The sequence below is a fragment of the Lissotriton vulgaris genome, chromosome 1_1 (genome assembly GCF_964263255.1).
Source record: "Lissotriton vulgaris chromosome 1_1, aLisVul1.2, whole genome shotgun sequence".
Lineage (NCBI taxonomy): Eukaryota > Metazoa > Chordata > Amphibia > Caudata > Salamandridae > Lissotriton > Lissotriton vulgaris.
Genome location: NC_141685.1, coordinates 70,058,163 through 70,084,068, shown reverse-complemented (window position 1 = coordinate 70,084,068; position 25,906 = coordinate 70,058,163). Strand labels below are relative to the sequence as shown.

Here is a 25,906-nt window from a genome sequence, read left to right as displayed (position 1 = left end):
GGGTTTGGATGTTGATGAATGTTTGTGGTAGCGGTGTTAGACGCTTTCCATGATGCTGTTTGTGCTGACCCAGGAGTGGTGCAAGTTAACAAGGACTTCACACATGGTCTCCCCTGGGACTGGTGCTTAAGTGCTGAGGTGTTTGGGTTTAGTCGAGTGGCGGCAGAGCTAGCTGTGGCTCTAGGTATGGTTATGAGACCCGATTATTTTGTTCTGCTTGGTAAGCCGAGACCGTACTTATTAATATTCACCCAATGTGAGTGGTGAGATCCGCATTGCTGGTCTGCCTGAAGTTGTGATGCTGCTGACAGTAGCGTGTCTGCTAAAAGCGATGGCATGACTGGTGGATCTATGAAGCCAAATAAGAGAAAGTTATCTTCCGACATCACAGTCTTCGTGACTGAGACCAGTAACACTGAAGACTCTGAGCCTCACAGCAGTATTTTCTCCTTTCAGAGCGTTATTGCTGCAGATGGAGTGAAGCCAAGAAGGAAGCACATTACTAAGGTACCAACAAAGTTTAATATTTTTTCAATTGTATTAACTGTTTCTCTTTTGCAGCATTTGGAAATGCATTTTCTAGTTTTGTTGCTTTTTGTTTAGTTTTTTCTTGTAGGCTTTTACCTTTGGTTTAAAGGGAATGATGCTGTAGTGTGTGATCTTAATGCTGCAGTTTGCATTTCATTACCATCATTTGCTTACCCAGGAGAATCTCCAGGGTAGAGGAGGTTTGCTGTTCCAGAGTTCTTTCTTCAGCTTCTGGGCAGTTGTCACTCTGTGGCGATCTGTGGTCCTGTTTCTCTGCTCTCCTTGTAGTAGCTCTTATCAGAGCTTCATCCATCCGCCAACGATAATAAGATGCCAGGCATCACCCATCAGACAACACAGACTATGATGTGCTACGTCTATCTACTCGGCGCAGTTAAAGTGCAGATAAAGTTCTCCGGACCCATCTGGCTGTGAATGTAACCTATGGGCTTAAGATGAAATGAAGAGCTTACCTCTTTACTGAGTGGCTCCAGACTGCTGTGTGTACACCCGATAGCTGGCAGCACCCTGGAGTATGTATGTATAAATCAGATTATGTTGGAAGTAACCTGCAATATAGTGGCAGGCAGCACCCTGCCAACAAGTAGGATTTCCTGGGTGTGAAGGGCGGCTGATTCCGATTGGGTGCTTGATAGTTTTCCAGAAACTCATGTTCTTGATTGTTCATGTAGTTAATGAAACATGCCTAGGCGTTTTATCTCTTCAGTTGACAGAAGCTGCAATAAAAGTTTCTTTGTCGTTGCAAATAAATATGAACGGCCGACGAGCCTCTGTCTGTCAAAGAATGAAAGGGCTGGGGAACTGTCATCTCACTGCTAAGCAGAGCAGTGTCATGCTTCATCCTCCGTCAGGCCTCTGATTTTGACCAACATCGCTTAGAACACTGGGACTTTAGAGCCTATCTTTTTAATGAGAAAAACAAAACTACAAGTCCCATAAGCAATAGTGGTGGAGGGTGTCACACATGACCTGGCGCAACATCCGATTCAGCATATCCAGTTTCATTTTTTTAAGTATTTGACACAATATTGAATTTATAACATTTGTTTTTTATGGTCATGAGTCACCAGAATACTAAAAACGTGTCTTTTATTTTGAAGGTCAATTAAGTAATGGTCACCAGCTTGGAAGCTCTGTTAATTCTTCAGTATTTGTCATTGATCTCCACATGTGGCTGGATTGGGTGTGCCCCCTGCATCGTTCCCGATCACTCACACAGGTAAGGAGCTTGTAGCAGCAACATGATAACCCCATACTCGTCTGTAAGAAGTGCGCTCTGAGGCAGGTATCCGATCATTTTTGTGAAACAAGGAAGGGCCAATATCTGCTATGTACATTTGTTAAAATAAAACACAATCATATCACCGTATACTGTTCCGAAGGTTCAGTCCCAGAGTCATTATCTGTAACTGAACGCAGACACCCTAGGAAGCATATGCTTTTAAGACAAGTTGCGTTCACTCACCTGAAGGTGACCTGCTTCATCATTGGGCTATACTCCTCACCAGGCCGGCGCTACAATGCCTGGCGGGCACCACAAGAGGGCACTTTGTCGGAGATCTTTTATTAAGTACGCCGGATAAGCATAAGAGGACAGAGGATGTTGTGTCATAAGATGTGAGATTGGTGAAAGTCTGAATATAAGATCAACTATCGACCAGTTGCCACAATATAGTTAATGTGATCATCCTGGTCCATGTTGAGATTAAAAACGGTGGCAAAGAAATTGAGGAACTAATGGCCCCTATCACTGTGTGAAAGTGTCGTGCACCTATGGACCTGCTGTTAAGCTGGGGTCTATACTTCAGGTCAACTTTTTTCATTCTTTGTGTAGTCATGGAGCAATCTGTTGGCATTTCATAAGGACCAAATATGGGAAAATGGGTAAATGTGACCTAATCTTCTCCACAGCGTAAGGAGCTCTGTAACTCAAAGCCCTGCACCGTGCATAGGTGATAAGGTGCCTAGTACCATCTTACTACCACAGGTGAGCGCTGTCTAACAGAGTGCACTACATACGGCAACCCTCCTAAAATTCTGGACAAACTGACTTATCCAATAGCGAAGACGCCGCATCAGACGGCACCTGGTTTGAAAAGCACATGCTTCCTAGGGTGCCTGTGTTCAGTTAGAGATAATGTCTATGGGACTGAACCTCCAGAACAGTATACTGTGAGTTGAATTATATGAAGAATGTGTATACTGGACTGTCATTTTCCTCGTCATCTCTTGTGATTTGTAAAATAAAACACAACACACCTGGAGGCCAACAAATCTATTATGAATTTAATGCAAAAATAGCAAAAGGTCAAGCAAACTAACAAGTGACAATTATCTTTGCAATGGACAAGAGCATCCACCCTAAAGCAAGTTGGAGTATATAATGCTAATGCTCCCCATGTATTTTTATACACTTTTCTCCTAATACAAGTCAATGAAACCTGAACACATGATAGAAACAGTTACTGAAACGACACTAATGAGTAAGAGGCAGGATCTTCTCTCGAGAGGAATGTGAGGAGTCCGTGAGGTGCAGAGTCCGTGAGGTGCAGATAAAAGATACACAGACAAGCTTCAGAATTCACTGTTTCTGGAAATAACACTTCTGTTTGTCAATATTCAATTTACTACAAGATGCAGGAAAGTGTGCAGATGGACATCACTAAATAAAAGGGTTCTGGGCCCTAAAAGAATCATGTAACTTTGCAGGTTATCATTCTAGCCAACTTGAGTCATTAGTAGGACTAGTGATCATACTAACCAGCTTCAGTCAGTATTGGCCCCCTGAGACCTATTATCCTGCTAAGTAAATCCAGTCAGTAGTGACCCCTGTACCTTAAATCCTGCAAATATTCAAAACCAGAGTTTACCTCTACTGCCAACCAGTTCTAGTCAATATTGACATGAATTGTTACCCTGCTTGTAATGAATACCAGAGGCCAGCGTTGTTGCTAGCCAGCTCCAGTCACCAGTGGCCCGTCACATATTATCATCAATAGGATCAATGCCCAAGGCCTGTGCAGCTGCTAGCCTGCCCTAGTCAGTAGTGACCTCCCAGACCTGTTATTCTGCATATAATCATCAAGGCTTTGGCCCTAATAACACTCACCCCCACATCCTTACCGTATAATAGCAATATAATTTATTTACTTACATCATACGGTAGGTACCACACTATTTCACACGATCCCAAAAACAAAGAAAATCAAAATTTGCCTAATTGTTCAGCACTCCACCTTGTCAAAAATGACCAAATCACACCAAGCACTATAGCCTGCCACATCACATGGCACACTCAGCCACAACATGACCAGATACCACGGCAGGGATTTGGGGCCATTAATCCTCTTTTCGTGTGCTGTAGATGCACATGCTTTACATACTCCTGCCATCTTGTGTTGGGTCGGATGTTTGCAAGTTATTTTCCTTTGAAGAAGTCTTTCCAGTCACAAGGTAAGGTGACTCCACCTTTTGGTGATAGTGCGCATGGGCATCGACTGCATTGTTAGATTTTTTTTTTCCCCAAACGGGTTTGGATGTGTATTACTGCACTCCGAAACCGCTCTTCAGGTTCCCCTCGGTGCGCAGTCCACTCTACCCTAAAATGTATTGTTTCAGTACACGTTTCCCTGTTCTCCGCGTTTCAAATCAATTGGCAAACTCTCCATTTTTGGTAGAAAACCTCGTGGGCAACCGTCGGGCCTTGCTGCGTAGGGCCAGCCATCTGCAAATGGAACGCACTCCATTCTATTTCTGTCCTGGGTGCCGCGCAAAGTACCCTCGCACCGACGTACATCATGTTTTTTACTTGTGCATCTCTCCGGAGCACAAGAAGGAAGACTGCGACGCTTGTAAGTCGTTTCGGTCCAAGAGGACTCTTCACGATCATCAGGCTCGATGATGAGAGAGACAGCGTCAAAGCATTCAACACACTCTGGATATCTTCGGGGAAGAATCTGACCAAGACGAGATAGAAGCGTCCGCCGTAGAAGAAGAGGCCCATCTCTATGACAGAGCGCAATTGCTGGGGCATGCTGGGGCAGCCATGTGATTGCAATTCTACGTCATACCATTACCATAGGCGACTGACCAAATGTATAGGTTATCTTGCGCCCTTCTGGCATCTAAAGAGGCCTAATAAAAAGCATTTGGGTGTCAGCTCAATACTTAGTTGTGTGGCATGCACCATTTCTTCGACAGCTAGTTTGATCTCACATCAGAGTACTGGCTGATAGGTCTGACGACTCCAGGAGCAAAATAAATATCTGCATTTCCAACCACAGATTGGTGTTATCAGTTCACTGTAATGCCCTTTGGTTTGAAAAATGCATCTGCCACTTTTCAAAGGTTGGTGAACTAAGCCTTGCTGGATTGGAATCCTTGAGTGCAGCATATCTACACAACATTGCTGTCAGCTCCACCTGGCAGGATCACCTGATCCACCTTAGGAAAGCACCAGTGGCTCTGAGAAGTGCAGGCCTCGTTATCGAGACATTCAAGTGCCAGATAAGGCAGGGAAAGGTTGCATACTTGGGGTACTTTGTTAGTGGAGGCCAGGTTCAACCTTTGCAACCCAAGATCTAGACCACTCTGGACTTGGTGGCTCCAACTACCCAGACTCAAGTGAGGGCCTTCCTTGGCTTCCCTGGATTATGTCAAGCAATTCATTGTGCAGACCGATGCCTCTGAACATGGTGTAGGAGCAGTGCTATCCCAAAAACATGACCACGGTCAAGATCATCCACTGGCTTTCATCAGTAGAAGGCTAATCCCCAGGTAATAGCGTTGAAGTGCCATTTAGATGGACACCTTTGCTGTGGTTTGGTCCCTTGAGAAGTTTAGGTCAAACCTCTTTGGCTCCCCGCCATTCCTGAGGCCGCGGTGTTTCCCGGAGGTGCAACAGGTCCCCCACTCTTTGGTTCCTCCTTCTAACTTCCAGGTCTGGCATTTGCCCGCCCCGCTTGGCTTCGGTGACGGCCGCCTTAGTTTACAGCCGTCGCCCACAGAGGACCTGCTTTCTCCACTGTGGGGCCCTACGGAGGCGGGTGCGGCCTTCGCTCACGCAGTGTCCACGGCTCTGGGATTTCTGCGCATGGGTGACCCGGTTGCTCATTTCCCGGCAGACCATCTTTTGGAGGTTCCCCACCATGGCTCTAGTGGGAGGGAGCTATTGCTACCCTTTGAGGGTTCGCTCCTTTGTTCCCTGATGGAGACCTGGGGCGTCCCGCCACAGGCGATCCGGTGCTCCAACACCTCCTGCACCGGCACCTTCCAGCGCCACGTGACCCGGCGTGTCTTTCCCTCCACCCCTCTGCCTCCAGTCCACTTTTGCAGACTTATTTTCCCTCCTTGCCGCCACTGTTGTCTCCGCCATCGTGGGAGGCCCGCTGGCTGGACTCTTGGGGACACAACATGTTCGCCTCGACCAGCGATGCTTTGCGGGCCCTTAACACTTTATGTGTGTTGGCTAGGGCCACCTCTTCTTTTTGGGACTCGGCTGAGTCCATGGGATTCGCCGCTTCACAGGAGACTGTTTAGGTCGACTTACGGCATCATGCGTTGGATGGCCGGGAGCTAGCAGCGTTTATTCTCCGCTCCGCTCTGGACATCTCGGAAGTGCTGGGCCATGCCATGGCTACCTCGGTCGCCCTCCGTCGGCATGCTTGGCTTCGGGACAGTGTGTTCCCTGAAAATGTTCGGGAGCAGCTGGTTGATCTTCCATTCGGTGGCACTCTGTTATTCCATGCCCCGGCAGACTCCACCATCCAGAGGTTCTTGGCAGGGCTCCATCCTCCTCCTTCTCCTATTCCTTCTCCTCCTCCTCAGTGACTGCTGAGTTGATCTGGTTCTTGGACCTACTTTTGGGCAGTTTGCCCTGGCTGTGAAGTGGGTTTTATGGCCACTCGAGTCCTCCTTGCTGAGACTGTGGCTTTGTTGGCTGCTGGTGTTGACTGTGTGTATTTTTGCTTGAGTTATCTGCACAGAATTGGCCCTGAGATTAGGCCTTCTGTTTTTCTCTTGGGCTGCTTGACAAGCCTTCTGCGGGTTTTTCTTTTCCCCTCGTTTTTTCCTCTGCTGCGGAAGTTTCTTCCAAAGAGGGATCCCATGTCTTGGGACTTAACGTACCCTATGTGGGGTAGTAGTAGCTGTTATATAGCTTGCGCTCTACTAGGGAGTTATGGTCGCCTTCGGGCCTCTGCTCTCCATGGCGTTTATGTATGTTGCTGATGCTTCTTTAGGTCGTGTGTGTGGATCCCTCGTAGTAGTGTGTCCGGGCATTTCCTTGCCTTCATGCTCCTTTCCTGGAGGCTGGGTTGGTTCTGTGTTTCTCCCTTTGTCAGGCGTAGCCTGCCCGGTGCTCCTGGGGCCCCAGGCTGTTCGTCCTGCTTCCGGCGGCTCATTACTGCCGGCGCAGCTCTGTCTGATCTGTTGCCTTCCGTCTATGGTGGGCTCGCCTTCTTTTTCATCGTTTACTTGGGCCCTCTAGGCTTTTCTTCTTCCTCTTCCTTGCCCTGGCATTGGATGGAAGCTCTGTTGCCTTGTAGGGGCGTGGGGTGCTTCGGCCTCCCTGGCCTTGCCCGTGGTTCCTCTGTTGAGAGTGAACAGGCTTTCTTCTTCTTCTTTTTTCTTCTTCTTCTTCCACTCTTGGGTTCGGTGGTGTTCTGCTTGTGGGGGGCTGGGAAGACGGGGCTCTTCGCCCTGTCCATTGGATTAGTCCCCTGGCTGGTGAGGTCCTTCCGCAGACCCTTTTTTCCCTAGGGTATGGCTAGGGTATCTATTCAACGTTAAGGAATCTGTGGCTAGTAGTCTGTATCAGATGTACAAGTTACTTACCTTTGGTAACGATGTATCTGGTAGAGACGATTCTAGCCGTAGATTCCTTCACGGCCCGCCCTTCCTCCCCGTTCTGCGAGGACCCTTTGGCTTGCCCTTCTGCACTCGCCTCCCGTTGGATGGCTATGATGAGTGAGTGCAGTCTTTCGCTCTCTCGCCAAGACGTTGTCTTGCTTTGTTCCTTCCTCTTCCTTGGCAATGTAGAGACTGGGTCTATAGGTACTCCTGTGCCCCTCTACTCTGGTTGCTCCAGGATTGAGGCTGGCGTTCTTTCATCCCTCTTGTTCCTGAGGGTCCTGGCCCCTCTGCTATCCTCTGGGTTTGTGTCATTTGGCCGTGCCCTGTCCTGGCTCCCTTGGGGGGGGGGTTGTGGCACTCTGTGCTGGGGTTGCCTTGGACGTCTTTCGTTCCCTTTTTTTCTTGGAACTTGCTCCCCTTCATGGGTCTTGGTCGGGGGTGTAGTCCTGCTGCATGTTGTCATGATATTTTGCATATTTTCCTTGTCTTAAGGGGGTACTATTTTCATACTGGCAGGGTGGCTGCTCAGGGCTGTGCTCTGTTCTTTCTTCTTTCCCTGCTTTTGGGTACTGCAGTGTTGGCACTGCTCCTTATTGTGTTCTTCGTCACAATTCCTTCTTTTCCATTTTTCTGCTGTTTCACACACTGGTCCCATGCTCCCACAGTTTCTCTGCTGGCTCCACGTTGTGGTGCGGAAAAGTTCTCCGAACACAACTGACGTAGGCGCGCCGGGGTGGGACTTATGTGTCTTTGCTGACGTCACATACGCGGACGACGCCTGGTCGGAGTCGCGTGATGCTGTCCCCCCGGCGCACAGGGATGCTGTGGCAAAAAGTTTTCCAGATCCTGTTTCACGCCTGAGGATAATTCTACGTTAAGGAATCTGCGGCTAGAATCGTCTCTACCAGATACATTGTTACCGAAGGTAAGTAACTTGTACAACAGGTACATCATAGAAAGACTGATGGACATATTGAAGCGGACCTAGAGATATATGCATAACACAGAAAATATAGAGGTCTTGATTTAGAGTTTGGTGAGCAGGGTACTCCTTCACAAGCATGTTTGAGTATCCTGTCCAACAAACGGATGGTCTGCCTGACCTAAAGCAAGTCAGGTGGAGTGTCATGTGTCGAGCCTTGCTTGGGTGCCGTTGGTTTAAATACATCGGACGGCCATTCCTTTTTAGATCAAGCAGTCTGATGATTTTTTCTCTTATTCAGGACCACCAGGGAATACCTGGCAGTCGTGATGAGAATCTTTTTTTTAAATGAACCCCACTTCCTGGGAGAAAATTAATTAGGGAGAAAGTTCCTAGGGTGCGAGGGTGATTAGTTATTGGTTTTTAAAAACAAACTACTGCTTTGGAAGCTTGTTTTTGAAAAACACACAAGTTGGTGAATGGCCGCCTGAAACAACGCAGCCGCTCACCACCCCTGCAGTGCCTTCAGAGGAGCCACCATGGCTGCTGCTCTTCTGAAGGAACAGAGAGCGCAACAGGGCCAGCAGAGATCTCTAACAAGTCGGGGACCCTTTGGACTTTTAATCAAACCCATAGTCTTGATAATTGACAAATAGAGGAGTGGAGAAAAGAGAGTTAATTAGAATGCTGCCTCTATGTGATTTCTTGTATGTGAATAAGTAAATGACAAGACGCTGCTGTGTTCCTTACCTTAACTCAGCCTTTTTTTAAAAAACCTGCTATATATGTCGCATTGGTTTATCTCTGCAATGTCAGCTGAGCAAGTTACTGGTTATGTTAAATTATGTCATACTGGATTGCTGTCTAAAAAGCATACAAGGACCAAACGCTTCAGCTTGACAAAGCACGGGAGTTTCAGTGCCGCCTCTCTGTTCAGTCTAGTTCCGGGGCGACGGGATAGGCAGCGGCTACTGGGTTGAGGTCACTTTCCTTTGATGTCATGTGACCTGTCCTAGTAATGCTGCGCAAACTGACCAAGTAAACCCTTTTTTGTTCTTGACTCTCAAGTTAGCGAGGGCGAGCAGTCACAATATTCACAGCTTTGTAATGTCGACCAGCTTGAACTCAGAACTCAGCAATAGATCAACAGACTCGATTGAATAAATGACCAGCACGCTGCTTATCTTGCCAAGACACGGGTACTTTTAAAAGCTCTTTTTATTGAACAAGTGCTCAATCGATGGTGTTGACACCGAAAATACGGTGCACATTAGTGAGAGTGATTAGAACGAAAGGGCAAAGTCTGCAAATATGGAGTGAGTAACATAGCTTGGCTTGTCCTGACACTCCCTGGCTAAATACGACTACATAAAACTAGCTCACAAGAATGGTACATATTTAACTTTCACCACTTCATGGTGCGTCACATGGCCCGGTAGCTCTACCATCCCTCCCATATCTTTTCCCATTTACAAGGGCAGCCCCTGCTGAGATACACCCTGTGTCCACCCGTTGACACCAATCAAGATCTGCTTCCCAATCCTCCACCCTAGGGGGGGAGAGCTGGCTCCCTAACCCCGTGCAATATTACGCTGCCAACCGCTGATGCCAGGGCCAGTCATATTCTGTGAATACTATGCCATGTCACCTCACTTGTGATATTCAGGAGGTGCCATTTGGCCCCCATGGGGATCGCTAGTCCCATGACCTGGGACATTATTCTCATGATCTCTACCCAGTAGCATTGAATTACCGGACAACTCCACACCACATTAAAAAAAGCCCCCCCTCACATTACCTTATGCAGAGAGGTGGCTGCCCACCCTATTTGGTGCAACAAAGTTCTGGAGTAATAGGTCTTATGTAGGATCTGTAGTTAAATTAGACCAAAACAAGTTCTAATTGAAACCTCCCTGGCACCCTTAATGGCCTCAACCCAATCGCCATATACAAGCGTGCCTAGATCCCTCTCCCACACATCCCTCCGCGTCCCCAAGGGATCCAGGGAATTGTAGATCAACTTCCTATAGATGGTTGAGATTGCTTTTTCAGTCAGGGATTAGTTAGCAGCTGGTCCTCCAGTGGGGATTCTTCAGGCAACTGATCCCCTTCCCAGATGTGACCTTGCAGAGCGTGATCCAGCTGCAAATGTTAGAACCATTTTTAGTCACCTAATTTATACTTTTGTTGTAGGATCGTGAAGGACACAAGTGCCTGTCCCCTCCACACGTCGCTCGGCCGCTTTAAGCTAATCAATCCCCATTTTGTGAAGCCCTGCAATACTCCTGTTGCACTTATTAGATCACCATCATTCAGTGGAGTAATTTCAGTCAGCTTACCTTCTCAGCCTAAATACTTGGTAGCCTCTCTCCACACCCTTACCACTGTTTGGGTATGAGTTGGTAGGGTGCACTCATACTTTCTTCGATACAGCACCGGGGTAAGTTAACCTCTCTTGCCCATGGCCAATCTATCTACCCGGTAAGCAGGTTCCTCACGGTCCGCAAAAACCCAGTTGTTTACTGCCACCAGCTGCGTGGTCCAGTAATACTTGAGAATGCTCCGAACTGCTGGTCCACCTTAATAAACTCACTTCTGCAACGTACTCAGCGGGAAGTACCACCATCGCACAACAAGAGCCGAAGTTCTCAGTCTACCTTTTGAAAGAAAATGTCCAGTAGGATCTTAAAGGACGTTTTTGGCACGATGTACAGGAGACCCTGAAGGGTTATCACTTTAAATAGGGCCACCCGGCCCAGTAAGGAGAGCCAGAGCGCCTACCAGTTTGGGGTATCCCTGCAACACCGGTCTAATTCCGTGAGTATGTTCCTGCCTGTGGCTCTCTTGTAATGAACATGCCCAAGTATGTTGTTTGAAATCTATTTTTATTTTGTAGGTAAAGAATAGAACACAGGTCCAGATATACACAGCGTTAAGCCCACAACCCTATTTAGGGCCGGCCGTGTACTGTAGGAGAGTCTCCAAGAGTATGGAGAAGCAGTAGCAAAGTAGCTTGAACACAGCATGTCGCCTACAACCCTTGTTGGGGGGGCCGCGTGACACATTATGTATAGCAATATTGGTCTATTGTGGGAAGTCGCAGGACCCTTTAAAAACAACAACACTAAGAACACGGGCAAGAGGCCCATAAGAAGTGAGCAGTGATGAGTGGACAGAAAAGTGTCAGAAAGAGAAGAGGTAGTAGGAAAGACAGATTACGCCCAAAAAAGCTGCAGGGTCCCTGCCTCCAGCAGGAATATTAAGGACTTCTTCAAATTGATCTTATATCCTGAATGACGCTCGTACTTTGTGGGCAAAGCAGCAGCAGCAGCAGAGGGGGATACGCAAGGAGGAGAGCCACGCTCCCCACAAGCCAGCGGGGCTGAGAGACACCCTTTGGAGACACGCCCTGCCCAGGTGGAAGCCAAATACCTCTCGAGTTTCCTGCGGAGCGGGAAACGCTCGTACTTTGTGGACAAAACCTACCGGCAGCAGCAGAGGGGGATACGCAAGGAGGAGAACCACGCTCCCCACAAGCCAGCGGGGCTGAGAGATGCCCTTTGCAGGCACGCCCTGCCCAGGTGGAAGCCAAAAACCTCTTGCGTTTCCCGCTCTGCGGGAAACGCTCGTACTTTGTGGGCAAAACATACCGGCAGCAGCAGAGGAAGATACGCAAGGAGGAGAACCACGCTCCCCACATGCCAGTGGGGCTGAGAGACACCCTTTGCAGGCATGCCTTGCCCAGGTGGAAGCCAAATACCTCTTGCGTTTCCCGCGGAGCGGGAAAAGCTTGTACTTTGTGGGCAAAACTTACCAGCAGCAGCAGCAGCAGCAGAGGGGGATACGCAAGGAGGAGAACCACGCTCCCCACAAGCCAGCAGGGCTGAGAGACGCCCTTTGGAGGCACGCCCTGCCCAGGTGGAAGTCAAATACCTCTTTTCTGCGGGAAACGCTCATACTTTGTGGGCAAAACTTATCGGCAGCAGCAGAGGGGGATACGCAAGAAGGAGAACCACGCTCCCCACAAGCCAGCGGGGCTGAGAGACACCCTTTGGAGGCACGCCCTGCCCAGGTGGAAGCCAAATACCTCTTGCGTTCCCGCTCCGCGGGAAACACTCGTACTTTGTGGGCAAAACATACCGGCAGCAGCAGAGAGAGATGGGCAAGGAGGAGAACCACGCTCCCCACAAGCCAGCGGGGCTGAGAGACACCTTTTGGAAACACGCCCTGCCCAGGTGGAAGCCAAATACCTCTCGCGTTTCCCGCGGAGCGAGAAACGCTCGTACTTTGTGAGCAAAACTTACCGGCAGCAGCAGCAGCAGAGGGGGATACGCAAGGAGGAGAACCACGCTCCCCACAAGCCAGCGGGGCTGAGAGACGCCCTTTGGAGGCACGCCTTGCCCAGGTGGAAGTCAAATACCTCTTGCGTTTCCCGCTCTGCGGGAAACGCTTGTACTTTGTGGGCAAAACATACCGGCAGCCGCAGAGGGGGATACGCAAGGAGGAGAACCACGCTCCCCACAAGCCAGCGGGGCTGAGAGACACCCTTTGGAGACACGCCCTGCCCAGGTGGGAGCCAAATACCTCTGCGGGAAACGCTCGTACTTTTTGGGCAAAACTTACCGGCAGCAGCAGAGGGGAATACGCAAGGAGGAGAACCACGCTCCCCACAACCCAGCGGGGCTGAGAGACGCCCTTAGTAGACACGCCCTGCCCAGGTGGAAGCCAAATACCTCTCGCGTTTCCCACTCCGCAGGAAACGCTCGTACTTTGTGGGCACAACTTACCGGCAGCAGCAGAGGGGGATACGCAAGGAGGAGAACCACACTTCCCACAAGCCAGCGGGGCTGAGAGACGCCCTTTGGAGACACAACCTGCCCAAGTGGAAGCCAAATACCTCGTACTTTGTGGGCAAAACCTACCGGCAGCAGCAGCAGAGGGGGATACGCAAGGAGGAGAACCACGCTCCCCACAAGCCAGCGGGGCTGAGAGACACCCTTTGGAGACACGACTTGCACTGTATTTAATCAGACGCATAACCCGCTCCGCGGGACGAGCCGGGTGAAGCCCGGACCAAGGGCGGGCCCGTCTGAGCCCGTCCAAGCACGACCAAGGACGGGGCGGGCCCTCCTCTTTGACTTCCCATGCAGAATTGCACAGCAAGGTCAGTGTGTTATATTTGTACCACAAAGTCTCTGAGTAAATCCCACTGATATCGACTAATTTTGCTTGGGCAATAAAGCCTGGAGATACTGTATAACAACTAAACGTGATCATGGCTTTAAATGGTGCTGGGAAGGGGAGAAAGTCTACCACTGGAAGTGTTGTAGGGACAATTGACCAATTCCTAACCAGCGTAACGTCCATGTTGCAACGTGAAATTGAACTAACAGAGAGAAGGTTATCCACGGACCCAATTTTCAACAAACGGTCATCACTGGGGCAACTAGCCAAGGTACAATCCCCGATACCAGAATCTTTATCTGTGACGCCACCACCTGCAATACACACTGTGGCTGATATTGCATTTGCTAGACCGACTGGAGAGGGCAATCAACTGACAGAAGTAGTCATTGTGGCACCACCAACAAGAGACCCATCTATACTTTCTCAAAGCCCAGGAACTACTTGACCGGGACAGTCAATCCGGTTGGCTATGGAAACTAATCTAGGGGCTATTAACAAAGTGCCCGGCAAAGTAGTTAAAAGAAAACCTGGGGGAACTGCATTAATGAACAAGAAAATGAAAATGCAAAAACTGGTTAATATGGAAAATGAACCACCTGTTGTTGTACCTCATGGACCGCCGCCCTTAGTGGACGAGTCGCTGCCCATAGATGTCAATGAAAACATCTCACCTCAAGAGAGAGGGGGGACTTCTGGGCTAAAATGGAACTGATTTTTATAGAGTCCTGCCTCCCGATCCATGAAAGACTGGTCTCTATTGAGAAAAGACTATCTCGCCTTGAATCACTATGTTTACCAAAACAGGGAGGGGAGGGCTTAGGGGTTGTGGAACCCGCTAGTAGCGGCATGGGACCTTCTGGTCTTATTAGGGTAGGCACCCGGAGTACAATTCCGGTGGTTACAAATGCAGAAAGGGCAACACCAGTTCAAATAGGTCCAACGAACGATAACCCAATTATTCAGCCTGTCTTAGTCGTACCTAATGCCCCGGTAAATACAAAGAATGGGGGAGGAAAGGGGGGCTTGGGGGCTAGTAGCTCTGAACATAACCCTATACAGCCAACAAATATGGGACAAAGGACGAGGTCACAGGGTGCGAATTGGCCCCTGCTGTCTCGTCTAGATTTGCCCCCAGAGTCAATACCCTATGTGGTGGTCCTTGCAGGGGTCCCCTCCCTGAGCCTGGGAAAGTTGGAGGACTATAGAGACCTCAAAAACAAATGCATCCACTGGTTAAACTACAACAAACCCCTTCCAAACGGGGGATCTAACGAAATTCTATTCGCAAGACGAGTGGATTGGGTGGGGCCTCGAGGGAAAAACATAGACGGGGACTGTATTGTGATTAATTTCAGGAACAGTTGGACAGTCAAGCATATATATATAATTTGGAGACAGACGACCCAGAAATGTTAATAAAATCACTTCCATTAACGTATTTCTACCCGGGTGCCCACAGTAATGCTCATTTAGCACACAAGAGGAGGGGGAGATACAGTGGGAGGGCAAGGAAACCCAAGGAGGCAATCCCCTGCTAGGAAATGTCAACTGGAATGGGTCCCAAATAGCCCCTTGTTGCTTGATATGTTCCACCACCAGAATAGGTATAGTACTCTGGAATTAGTAGATTGACTGCCGAAGATTAAGGAGTCGTTATCTTCTGCAGTGGTAAACAAGAACTTACTGGAAGTCAAGGGCAATTTTGTTGAGATGAAACGTTTAATCATCCTGGGAGGATCCATGGGTGAGGAAGGTATACTAGGGGATAAAAAAGGTCAAACTAGGGGGAACTAAGCAGCTGGAAAAGTGGGTCCTAAAAACTACAGTGGCCAGGGTCAGGAGAACTTATGGAAAATGGAGGTGCGGGGGTAGGAGCGTTGGGGATCAGTGGGGTCAGCTGTGTAAATGAGGGGAGGGGAACTACACCGACGGGTGACCGTGTGCATAGACCATTTAACTGTGGCTTAAATATAAGCCCCACTCACAGGGTGTCAAATGGGAACATCAACATACTCTCCTGGAATGTGGCAGGACTAAAAAAACTAATTAAAATCTGAAGATTGGGGCTTGTTCATGGACAAACACGACATCTGCCTAATGCAGTAGACGTGGGCCGTGGACAATTACCAGCGGAGTGGGTTTGCCACATTTAATATTCCCGCATCAAAAGGGGGCAGAGGAAGACCGTCAGGAGGGCTAAGTATCTGGGTAGCCACTCACTTGGGAGCTACAGCCAAGCAGCTGACAGTAAACTCCCCAGACATCCAATGGGTCTTGCTAACTTTGACAGGAAATAAGCACATAGCCATATTAAACATCTACTCTAGGCCTATCAAGAGTGGGCAAGAGTCCATGGTTATTGAACAATTGAGGGAAATCGCACTGACTCTTGATCCCGAGGTTGGTTTAATCATTGGGGGTGATTTCAATTGTCAGTTTGAACCCCTCAGCAACATAGGCCTGGATGACACTGATGAGGAGAATCAGCATTGGAATATTCCGGAAACCTTAATTCCACCAGTTAAAGCTTGGACTCCGTTGGTGCTACAAATTACTTCCCTTACCCTGTCTTTATCTGTAAGGCCCTGTAATGGCCGACTAAAATCGGATAGACCCGGCCAGGTGACGTTTAACAGAGAAGGGCAATCATCGATCATTGATTACATCTTGATCGAATGTAGATCATGGGATAAGGTCCAGGATTTTAGGATCCACCAACGGATGGACAGCGACCACAACGCCCTAGTTATGTCTCTAAAGGCAGGGAGTTGGGGACTGTCCAATAACCAGACTGAGCCGAATCCTGCCCAACAGCCCCACCTTCTCCACAATAATAGACAGAGAGTAAAATGGCCCCACATAATAGGCTCTCCCAACAGGCAGTCGCAAATATATCTTCAGGTTTTGCCCCATCTTATCGATATGGCATAGGTAGGGTCAACGGGCCTATAGACGGGAGGGATAATAGGCCTGTTGAAATCCTCAACCAACTAGCCTCAATAATGCTGGAGGTTTTTTTCCCAATCCAGACCTATAGGGAAAACCCAGCTAAGACTCACCCATGGTACAATGCTGATTGTCGTAAGAAAAAAAAGGACCTGATTAAAGCAATTAAGGCCAAAGATAAACCCTGTATCAAGTTACTCCGGGTGCAGTACTAGCAAATTATAGAAAGGGTAAGAAAGTGCTGGGAGGCGGAAAAGTGGGAGGAATGAGGTCAGTTTTACAGCTTAGAGACCTCAAATCCTTCTGGGCAATTGTTAGTAATGATGGGAGGGGAGGGAAAAATGCAGTAAACTCTAACTTAGCCCCAAAAGTATGGGAAGACCATTTTGGAAGCCTCTATGTTCGGCCGAGCAATGCCGATCCTGTATCGGTGTCACAGAGCATCCTCCACGAGTATCGACTGGGGAGGGCCCAGGAGATATCGATACTAGAAGTGGAATCAGCCATTGCTAAGTTACTGCCTAACAAAGCCCCGGGGCTTGACAAAATCCCCGGGGACTTGTATCGGTCAGAACCGAAAATATGGGCCCCCTATCTCTGTGTCCTGTTTAATGCAATCTTAACAGGGATGGACCCACCAGAGACCTGGCGGGGGGAAGAGATAGTCCCTATTTTTAAAAAAGGCCGCTGCGTCCAGGAGTGCTTTTCGGTCCAGGGAGGAACTTACTGCCTATTTTGGGCCAACTTTGAGAAGCGCCGGGGTCGTGTGCTAGGACCCCCTGCGCCGTGATCTACCTGCTGGCTGCTAGTAAACCATCCCCAACGCCCAGCATAACCATCTGGACTTCATCCCGCAGAAGGCTCTGGGGCTGCCTGCGCCTGTGACGGGGCTTGTCACCGCCCCCAGCACACGTCTATTAATTGCTTCGCCCATTCCGCTACGCGGGAGCGTCCCGGGAGAAGCCCGGGACAAGGGCGGGACCGTTTTTGGCCGTTAGTGGCCGTGTGAGGCCGGGCTGGGCCACCCCCTTTGACTCTGCTCATTTGCGTTATAGGTATTTCTTGTTATATTTGATTGGGCTCCTGCATGCTTGCTTCTAGCTAGCTAGTGTTTTAAACTGTATTATTCGCTTGCTGGTATCGACTGTTGTCTATCAGAGCGTTCTTTGTTGTGGGCTATTTTGATAGGTAATGTTTGGCACATTTTTTCTTGCATCTTCCACTTTGGCTGTTATAGCAATAAAAAATTGTGAGACGTAACCCCGCAATGCCTGCCCCTCCCCCTAAGCAAAAGGAGGCTGCGAAACCCCAACTCCCTAGCCGGACAGCTATAGATTGCATGCTTCAGAAGACCATCGGGGTGGTGGAAAATGCCATAGAGAACACAGAGCGCCGTCTCTCGTTACCTGTTGGTTCTGTTCCCCCTTTACCCCTTGCTAATATGTCAACATTTTTTGTTAATTCCCAGGATTCGTTACTAGGACCTTCTTTTGTCGCTCTCCCTGGATGTAGTCATACCTCAACATCTCAGGATGTAGCCCCTACGGTGGGTAACTTATCCTCGGATATTTATCCTTTTGTTGCGAGGCTATCATTGACCCCTCCTATTTTCCAAGATGTGGCCATTGATGATTTCCCGTCTGAGGAAGTGGTCTCTAATGATAAAGGGTGCTGTAATACGCCAGCTGGCACTAATTCAGTCCCTGGCTCACAGTCAAGTGCGAATAGTGATAGGCCTTGTGTTACAACTAGAGGGCAGCTAGCAAGGTGTAGGTCGAAATACGCCGCCAAGGCACACCCAACTGTGAGTAATAGCAAGGGATTACCAGGAGGGAGTAAATCTAAGAAGGTACCTGCCAAACCCTGCACATCAAAGGGCAAGAATGCTAATGTCAAGGTACCTAATGTTGCACCTGACATTCTCAAGGATTCATGCCCATCTCTTGAAGAGGTGTGGCGCCGTGGCTAGGGCGACTGACTCCGGAATCTGGGGATCACGGTTCGATCCCCGGCATCGGCGGGAGATTAGCCCAGCACCATGTGACTCTGGGCAATAGCTTGCCTAATCTTCCCGACGGCCCCCAGCGCCTGGAGACCCTATCGGGTCATTGTGCGCTTTACAAATGTTGATTATTATTATTATTATTATTGATGAGAGTTTCCGGGAATTATTAGACAACCTTTTGGAAGAATCTCTTACCATCCCAGTGAGCAGTGGAACGGGTAGTGGTAATGACACCCAGCAAACAAATGCTAGCCCAAACATTGCGCGCCCTCTCAATGCCGATAAAGAAATCCCTTTGCTCATATTGAGCAAATTCTGAAGTCCTTGATCTTACCGGTGATTGAGAGGTTAAAAGAATTAACAACAATAGATTGCTTTGAACAGGGTACACTTGACAACTTTTTCTCTGTAGAGTCCCTAATTAAGCTACACTCCCAAAAAAATGTTGCAACAGGCGCACATAAGCAAAATCCTTCTGTAGCTCCTGCAGTAATGGGTAAACAGACACCTTCAAAACAACACCTTGCCTCAGGGACCCCAAATGGAACTAACCCTCCCACGAGATCTGTCACAACGAGCAAAGCTCCAGCTATAGTAGCTATTCCAATTAAGGCTAGCAATCTACCAGATCAATCGCTAACTAAAGGGGCTAAGAGGGTAATCATAATAATAGCAAACTAGATAAGCAGAGCAAAGATCCACTCTTAAAATCTGATATAGCTCATAGCATGGATTCCAATCTTCCTTGTGTTAATTTGCCTCCAGCCTGTTTGCCTTATGTAGTTGTATTGGCAGGAGTCCCTTGTTTGAAACCGGGCAAAATTGAATCATATGCCAAACTTAAGAATAAAACCATCTTCTGGCTAACCGATAATAGGCCCCTCCTGAGGGAATTAGATGGACAGATCCTTCATGTTAGAAGAGTAAGATGGGTGGGAAAAAGGACCAAAGACATTAAAGGGGATTGTATTCTAGTCAATTTTAGTGACATACGAGTGGCTAGGCACATTTGCGATCAGTACGCATGAGTTGGGATATTTTTACTCAAGCCCACTAAGATGGCATCAGGGACAGAACATTGGAAGCCAACTCTGGGGAGGGTACGCTGGCAGTTCCAATTTTTTCCCAAATCCTGCTTTTTACAGAGATATTATCCATCACGAAAGTAATTTGGGGTAATGACATAGCGATGATTTGTTTTCGCGTTCTTTGCCCTTTATTCCTGATTATAGTAGGCACAGTGGTTGTAGGTTTCCAATCCTCTCCCCAGGGACTATCCAGTCAGCCCCGAATTTAATTTCACCAGAAATAACTCGCCGGGGTGATGGGCTTCAGATAGGATCCCAAGCTGTGGCAACCAACTCCTGTAAACGGAAGGGAAAGGAATATGGGAACCATTCCATCATCAGATTTGGCCCATTTGGCCACAAGGATATATCTGTTAGTCCCTTGGGCACCCCTATTCCCTCTGCAGATTTATCTGCCCAAGAGAGCGCCATTTCCCCGTACAAGATCTCTTGCAATCTTCTATGGCAACTGACCCTGGTGGAGAGCATTCACCACTACATGCAGAGCAACTTAACTGCCTCCAGGGTGTAGAGGTGGCTGACGGGCTCTCAGCTGGAATATAGCAGGAATCGCTAGGAAGTTAGATCTCCCTGATTGGAACACCTTGGTGGAGTCCCACACAATTTGTATCTTCCAAGAGACCTGGAGCATGGAACCTAACCACAAGGTTGGCTACACCACGTATTTTATACCCGCAGTTTTGCCATCCACAGGGAGGGGTCGGCCTTGGGGCGGACTACTCATCTGAGTGAGCATCTCCCTGGGATGTAGTATCACACAAGAGCAGTGCAACTCGCCAGACATTCTTGGGATCTCAATAAGAGGCCCAGGCAGGGGGAGGTTACTTGATATATTTAATATATATGCCAGGGGCACTAAAGGCTGTTCCTTTTCCCCGACAGTAGCATTGCTAGAAAAATCTATTCGAGATTGTGGTAGTGGCACGCATGTATTGGTCGCGGGGGACCTTAACTGCACATTTGAGCCCCTTGCAGTAGAGGACATCCTAGATCTTACTGAGGACGACACTAGGAGGGGCATACCAGCGTTAGCGATCAAACCAATAACAAAATGGACCCAGAGGGCGATCCAGCTCAATGCCCTGATGCTGGAAGATGGTTTAAGAGCAGCAAATGGCAGAACCGCCTCGGATCCCTTAGGTGCCCACACATACAATAGGCCCAACCATACGTCAAGGATTGACTATATTCTCCTTGATTTAACACTTTGGAAATATATTCAGGATATGGTAGTAGTACCAACTGTAGACAGCGATCACAACTCGCTGTCTTTGAGCCTAAAGCACCTGTGGCCATGCCAAAGCGGCTTATTGCCTCCAAGCAAAGTAAAGTCCACCTCAGAAGTTCTTCCATCTAACTGCGGAAGGCGCCTCAAGTGGTGCAAAGTTGCCTTAGATGAAGCAAAGGTCCAGGCTATAGGAATGATACTGGCAGCCTCACTAAGCGAGATGGAAGTGTCCCTTCTGGAGCATCCAGACCCTTCCCGGGCTACGTTGGTATTCCAGGATACCACAAAGTCCATAGGAAATGTATTCTTGGTACAAACATGTGGGGGCAGGGCAAAAGGGCCCCAGAGGCCTAAGGCAAAGCAGGGCTGGTATACAACAGATTGTAGGCAGAAGAAGTTGGCATTAATTAAGGCTGTCAAGATGAAGTCACAACCTCTGATCCAGTACACCAGGAAAGAGTACTTTTTTTGCGGTAACTAACGCCAAAAGGGTGTGGGAGGACCTGCATTGGGAAACATTAAAAGAGGCTAGCGCAGGGCGGGATGCAGGCCGGTTCTGGAGCACTATAAGAGCGAGGAATAGTCCTGACAGCGACCTTATTACCTGTAACATCACTGACCAGGTGTGGTTTGACCACTTTTCTAAGTTGTATTCTTGCCTGCCAGAAGCTCCTAGTGATTCCGCTCCATGCAGTTCTCAAGTAGTACCCGGAGAGAATAATCAATTTCCTTTTTCAGTCAAGGAGGTTGAATTCGCAATTAGTTGCATTGTGCCCCAAAAAGCAGCTGGCCCTGATGGTATTCTTGGGGACTTGCTTTGTTCTAACCTGCCGAAATGGGGGAAGCTTATTCATACTCTTTTGACTGCTATTGACAAGGGTGCCGCCATTCCCGAATCCGGGAAGGGGGCCGAGGTCGTCCCTGTTTATAAAAAGGGCCAGAGGGACGACCCTTCCAACTACCGCCCAATAAGTTTATTAGACTCCACCCAGAAAGTTGTGGGGAAGGTGGTGCTTGAAAGAATTCTGCAATGGGCTGAGGACAATGAGATTCTCTCCAACTATCAAGCGGGCTTCAGAGCTGGCACAGGCACTATAGAGCAGGCTTTTAGATTACTACTTATTTATTGGAAAGTGGCTGTTATAGGCAAAGGCAGCCTTTACCTTGCTTTTATTGATCTAAGGACTGCCTTCGACCTTGTGCCTAGAGGACGTTTATGGGGGGTGCTGTCAGACATGGGGATTCCACCCAACATCTTGTCTATTCTAGTAAGGCTTCACGAAGGAAATTTCGCACAAGTGAGGTGGGGTACAGAGGGGCAGAAAACTAATAGGATTCCGGTGGGGAACTGGGGTCCGCCAGGGATGTGCCCTTGCCCCGACCCTTTTTTCACTGTATGTGAATGGGGTGGTTGAGCACTTGCTACTTAAACCATCAGATGCTCCATCCCTGGCAGGGGAGTGTATCCCTACCCAATTATTCGCCGATGATACGCTCTAAGACCCCAGTAGGCCTTCATGGCCTCCTAGATAACTTTCAGGCTTTTTGCATCCAACGTGGCCTAGTAATAAATACTGACAAGACTAAGTTTCTGGTGTTGAACCCCCCGAAAAAAATTGGGCGCCCCCCCTGTTACATTTTTACTTGGCAAGCTAGGCCTTACTGAAGCCTGGGATACTCAGTCTTCTCCCCCGAAAGCGACCCTTATGATCCTTTATTGGAAATGGGTCGCTACCAGAACTTGTATTGACCCAACTCTTGGTAGGTTGACGGAAGAGTTCCTAAGGCATAAAGATGTACTATTTCGGGAACTATATCTAGATATTGTATGGAAATCTTATGACAGGGCATTATATTTTAGATTCAGGGTAGGGGCACTCCCAGTGCGCGCCCTAACTGCTCACTGGAAACCCTGTCTCAGACAACATCTCTTTGTCCTATTTGTCAAACTAGTAGAGAAACTGTACTACATATCGTGTGTGCTTCCCCGGATTATGCCCACCCAAGACGAAGGTGGCTCAAACCTATATGCCAAGCTATGGGAACTAGGCACTCCAATGGGGCACTCCGGATTTTAATGTCGGACACACGGCCACTATATGTTTGTGGTCTTTCTAAGTTTTTAGCAGGGACATGGTCCATTAGGGCTAAAAGGCTAACACCAAATGTTTAATCTGGTTTTAAAACATGGTTAAATTTTAAATCTGTAACCACAATTTTATTGTCTAAGGTTTTAGATTTTAAACAATAATGAATTGCTAACAAATTGTTTTTATGTAAATGTGTTGTATATAATGTGTGCTTTTATGATATTTTTATCGAAATAAAGCCCTATGAACTGAACTGAACTGAAAAAAAGGTTGCCCTCTGCAACCCTCGAATTATAGGCCCATTAGCCTGATAGATATAGCCAGTTCAAGGGGTGGGAGCGCACCAGACACGTCCCAACGTAATTACCTCAAGCATGATGGTTCATGTAGTTCATTATTTCTCGCTCAATTCATTTCAAAGTGTTCATAGCCAGTGCTGTATTATTATTTTCAATTCGTATCCCTAGACACGTGTTTCATGATTCCTCAATCGTCAGTAGGGAAAAAGCAAAGTTCATAGGTTGCAGGGCGTGCTCCCTCGTCTCTCAGGACCAGTTCCACTCACAGCATGAAGGTGCAGGCTCCCGAGCTCGTCAGCTCACAAAATTTAAACAGTTCAAAGGGTGGGAGCGCACCAGACACGTCCCAACATAATTACCTCAAGCATGATGGTTCATTATTTCTCGCTCAATTCATTTCAAAGTGTTCATAGCCAGTGCTGTATTATTAGTTTCCATTCGTATCCCTAGACACGTGTTTCATGATTCCTCAATCGTCAATAGGGAAAAAGCAAAGTTCATAGGTTGCAGGGCATGCTGCCTCGTCTCTCAGGACCAGTTCCACTCACAGCATGAAGGTGCAGGCTCCCGAGCTCGTCAGCTCACAAAATTTAAACAGTTCAAAGGGTGGGAGCGCACAAGACACGTCCCAACGTGTCTGGGCCTCAACAATCACGTTGTCGTAGAGTTTTATTTTCTGCCTTGAACCGTTGGGAGAGTCTTGGCGGGGGGTCCCTCAGACTAGCTGGTCCTGCTGAATGGCTTTCCGGCCCGCCCTACAAACACCGGGGATGTGTCAGACCTTGGTTCTTCCAGGACCGCCTTGTCCTCCTACTGGATAGTCAAACTCCCTTCCCTTTCTCACCAGACAGGCAGACTTCTAGGCAGAGTTCTAGGCTCTTCAGGACAGGTACACAGCTTCTCCATTAAGTAATTCAGCCTGCAGGTGATGTCCCCTCAACTTAGAAAAACTGTCAGGCTGACACCATCCCTGGTGGCACAGCAGGCACCTGGGTACTTTGTAGAGCACATTATTCCTTGGTAACAGAGGACTTTGAACTAGGGTATAAAAGAGGGATAGATGGCCCCACTTGCATACACAACTGGCAGGCAGGAGATGCATTCTAATCTGTCCCACTCTCACATTGCATCTATGCTACGCACACCAACACCCTAAACACACACTGGATGTTAGCGCAAAGTCTGGGCACAGGCAAAGAAATGGAGCATTACATGGGTGTGTCAGTAGGAAGCGACTCCACTGACCATGATGCAAAGATCGCATCAGGCTATTGATCCTTACAACAGGGTGCATTGCCACCACCGCTCTAGCTGTTAAACCCATGACTGTCCTCTGCCTTAAATAAAGGCACACTTGGTGTGACCCTCCAGGTCAAAGGACCGGTCCGTGACCTATCATAACCCCTTGTTCGAAGTTGCACAGTACTGGGGTGACAGGAAAATCTCATGTAAATTTCTTTTTTTTTTTACTTTGTGGTAGATTTATCCCAGTAACGTGTAGTTACTAGTTTGACGCCATGGACTGGGGAGTTGCCACGAGGAACAGATTCTTCTGCCTGTCAAACCACATACCATTCACTATTTCATAGTGTTTTTCTGCTTTTATTTACCACTTGTTTTAAGCAGGTGGTATATATATATGCATGTGGTTGGTTGGGGGGGGGGGATTGGTGAAGTAGGGGAGGGATTGGTGAAGCAGGGGAGGGAAGGGGAAAACAGAGGGAAGAATTGTGTGTTTTCTGCAGTTAGTGAAAAAAAACAGCATAAGTCTTGGCTGCTTCTGCTGCACCCAGAGTCTTGTGCGTCTTTTCAGTCTAATTTTTCTGTCTGGAAAAAAATGGTGTCCTGTTTTTCTGCACCCATTAAATCCAGGTGCAGAAAAACCTAACCACTGATAATCAGGTGGAATAAAATGAACACATGAAAGTACGCCTTAATTTCATTGCCCTTGATTCACACTCTGGACAATAGTTGAGGGATAGGTCTAGGCATAGTCCTCGCAGCACAGAATAGATTTGCGTGCGGCAGAGGCCAGAACTCAAAAGTCAGGATACCAGATACAAGTTGGTGGGAACTCAGGGCAGGGGAAAACGCCTGTTGTCCATGGGGAAATTCCCATCCCAGAAATCTACATTAAAAATTTATTAATAGTATTTTTTTAAAATAGCTGTTTGGTGCCAGGGCATATGACTTTAATTTCTGCCTTTGGGATTCTATATTACAACTCCATAGGGTACAGGTATCCTTTGTGAGTTTAATAAAATGTTGAAAATTCTACAAATCCTTACTCCTACATCCAAGTATTTTCAGGCTACCATTCTACACTCTGATCTGTCAGAAGAACAGCTCAACATTTTCAAAATTCTGCAATTCTGTATTGATTTGGCTTGTAAATTATTTTTAGAGAAATTTACATGTATTAACTATTTAATTTTAATACTATAGGTGATTGAAATTATGGACGAAAAAAGCACGATTTACCACCAGGCAACTGAATGTTAGTGCCATAAGAAGGATTATTCTGAAAAACTGAAGGACATCCAGCATTCTAAGTTTAAAAAAAATCCGAAATCTAGGTGTGGCGAGGAAGTGGGAGCTGAGGAAAGTACTATACCTGTAAGTGAAGTATCTAATTTTGCATTTCATTAACCCAGAGCAAAGTCATACCTGTGCACACAGCATCAGAAATAATGCCAGAAAGACCAATCAGAGCATCCTCATCTGAAATATTATCAGAAAG

General features: G+C 47.9%; 1 long non-coding RNA gene across 1 annotated transcript; it reads left to right on the top strand.

The window, feature by feature from the left end:
* The first annotated feature begins 445 nt into the window (after nt 1-445).
* Nucleotides 446-25,906, top strand: LOC147737344 (uncharacterized). The gene is made up of 3 exons (XR_015296584.1): nt 446-507; nt 1,650-1,768; nt 25,612-25,906. It is a non-coding gene; the product is annotated as an uncharacterized LOC147737344 (long non-coding RNA).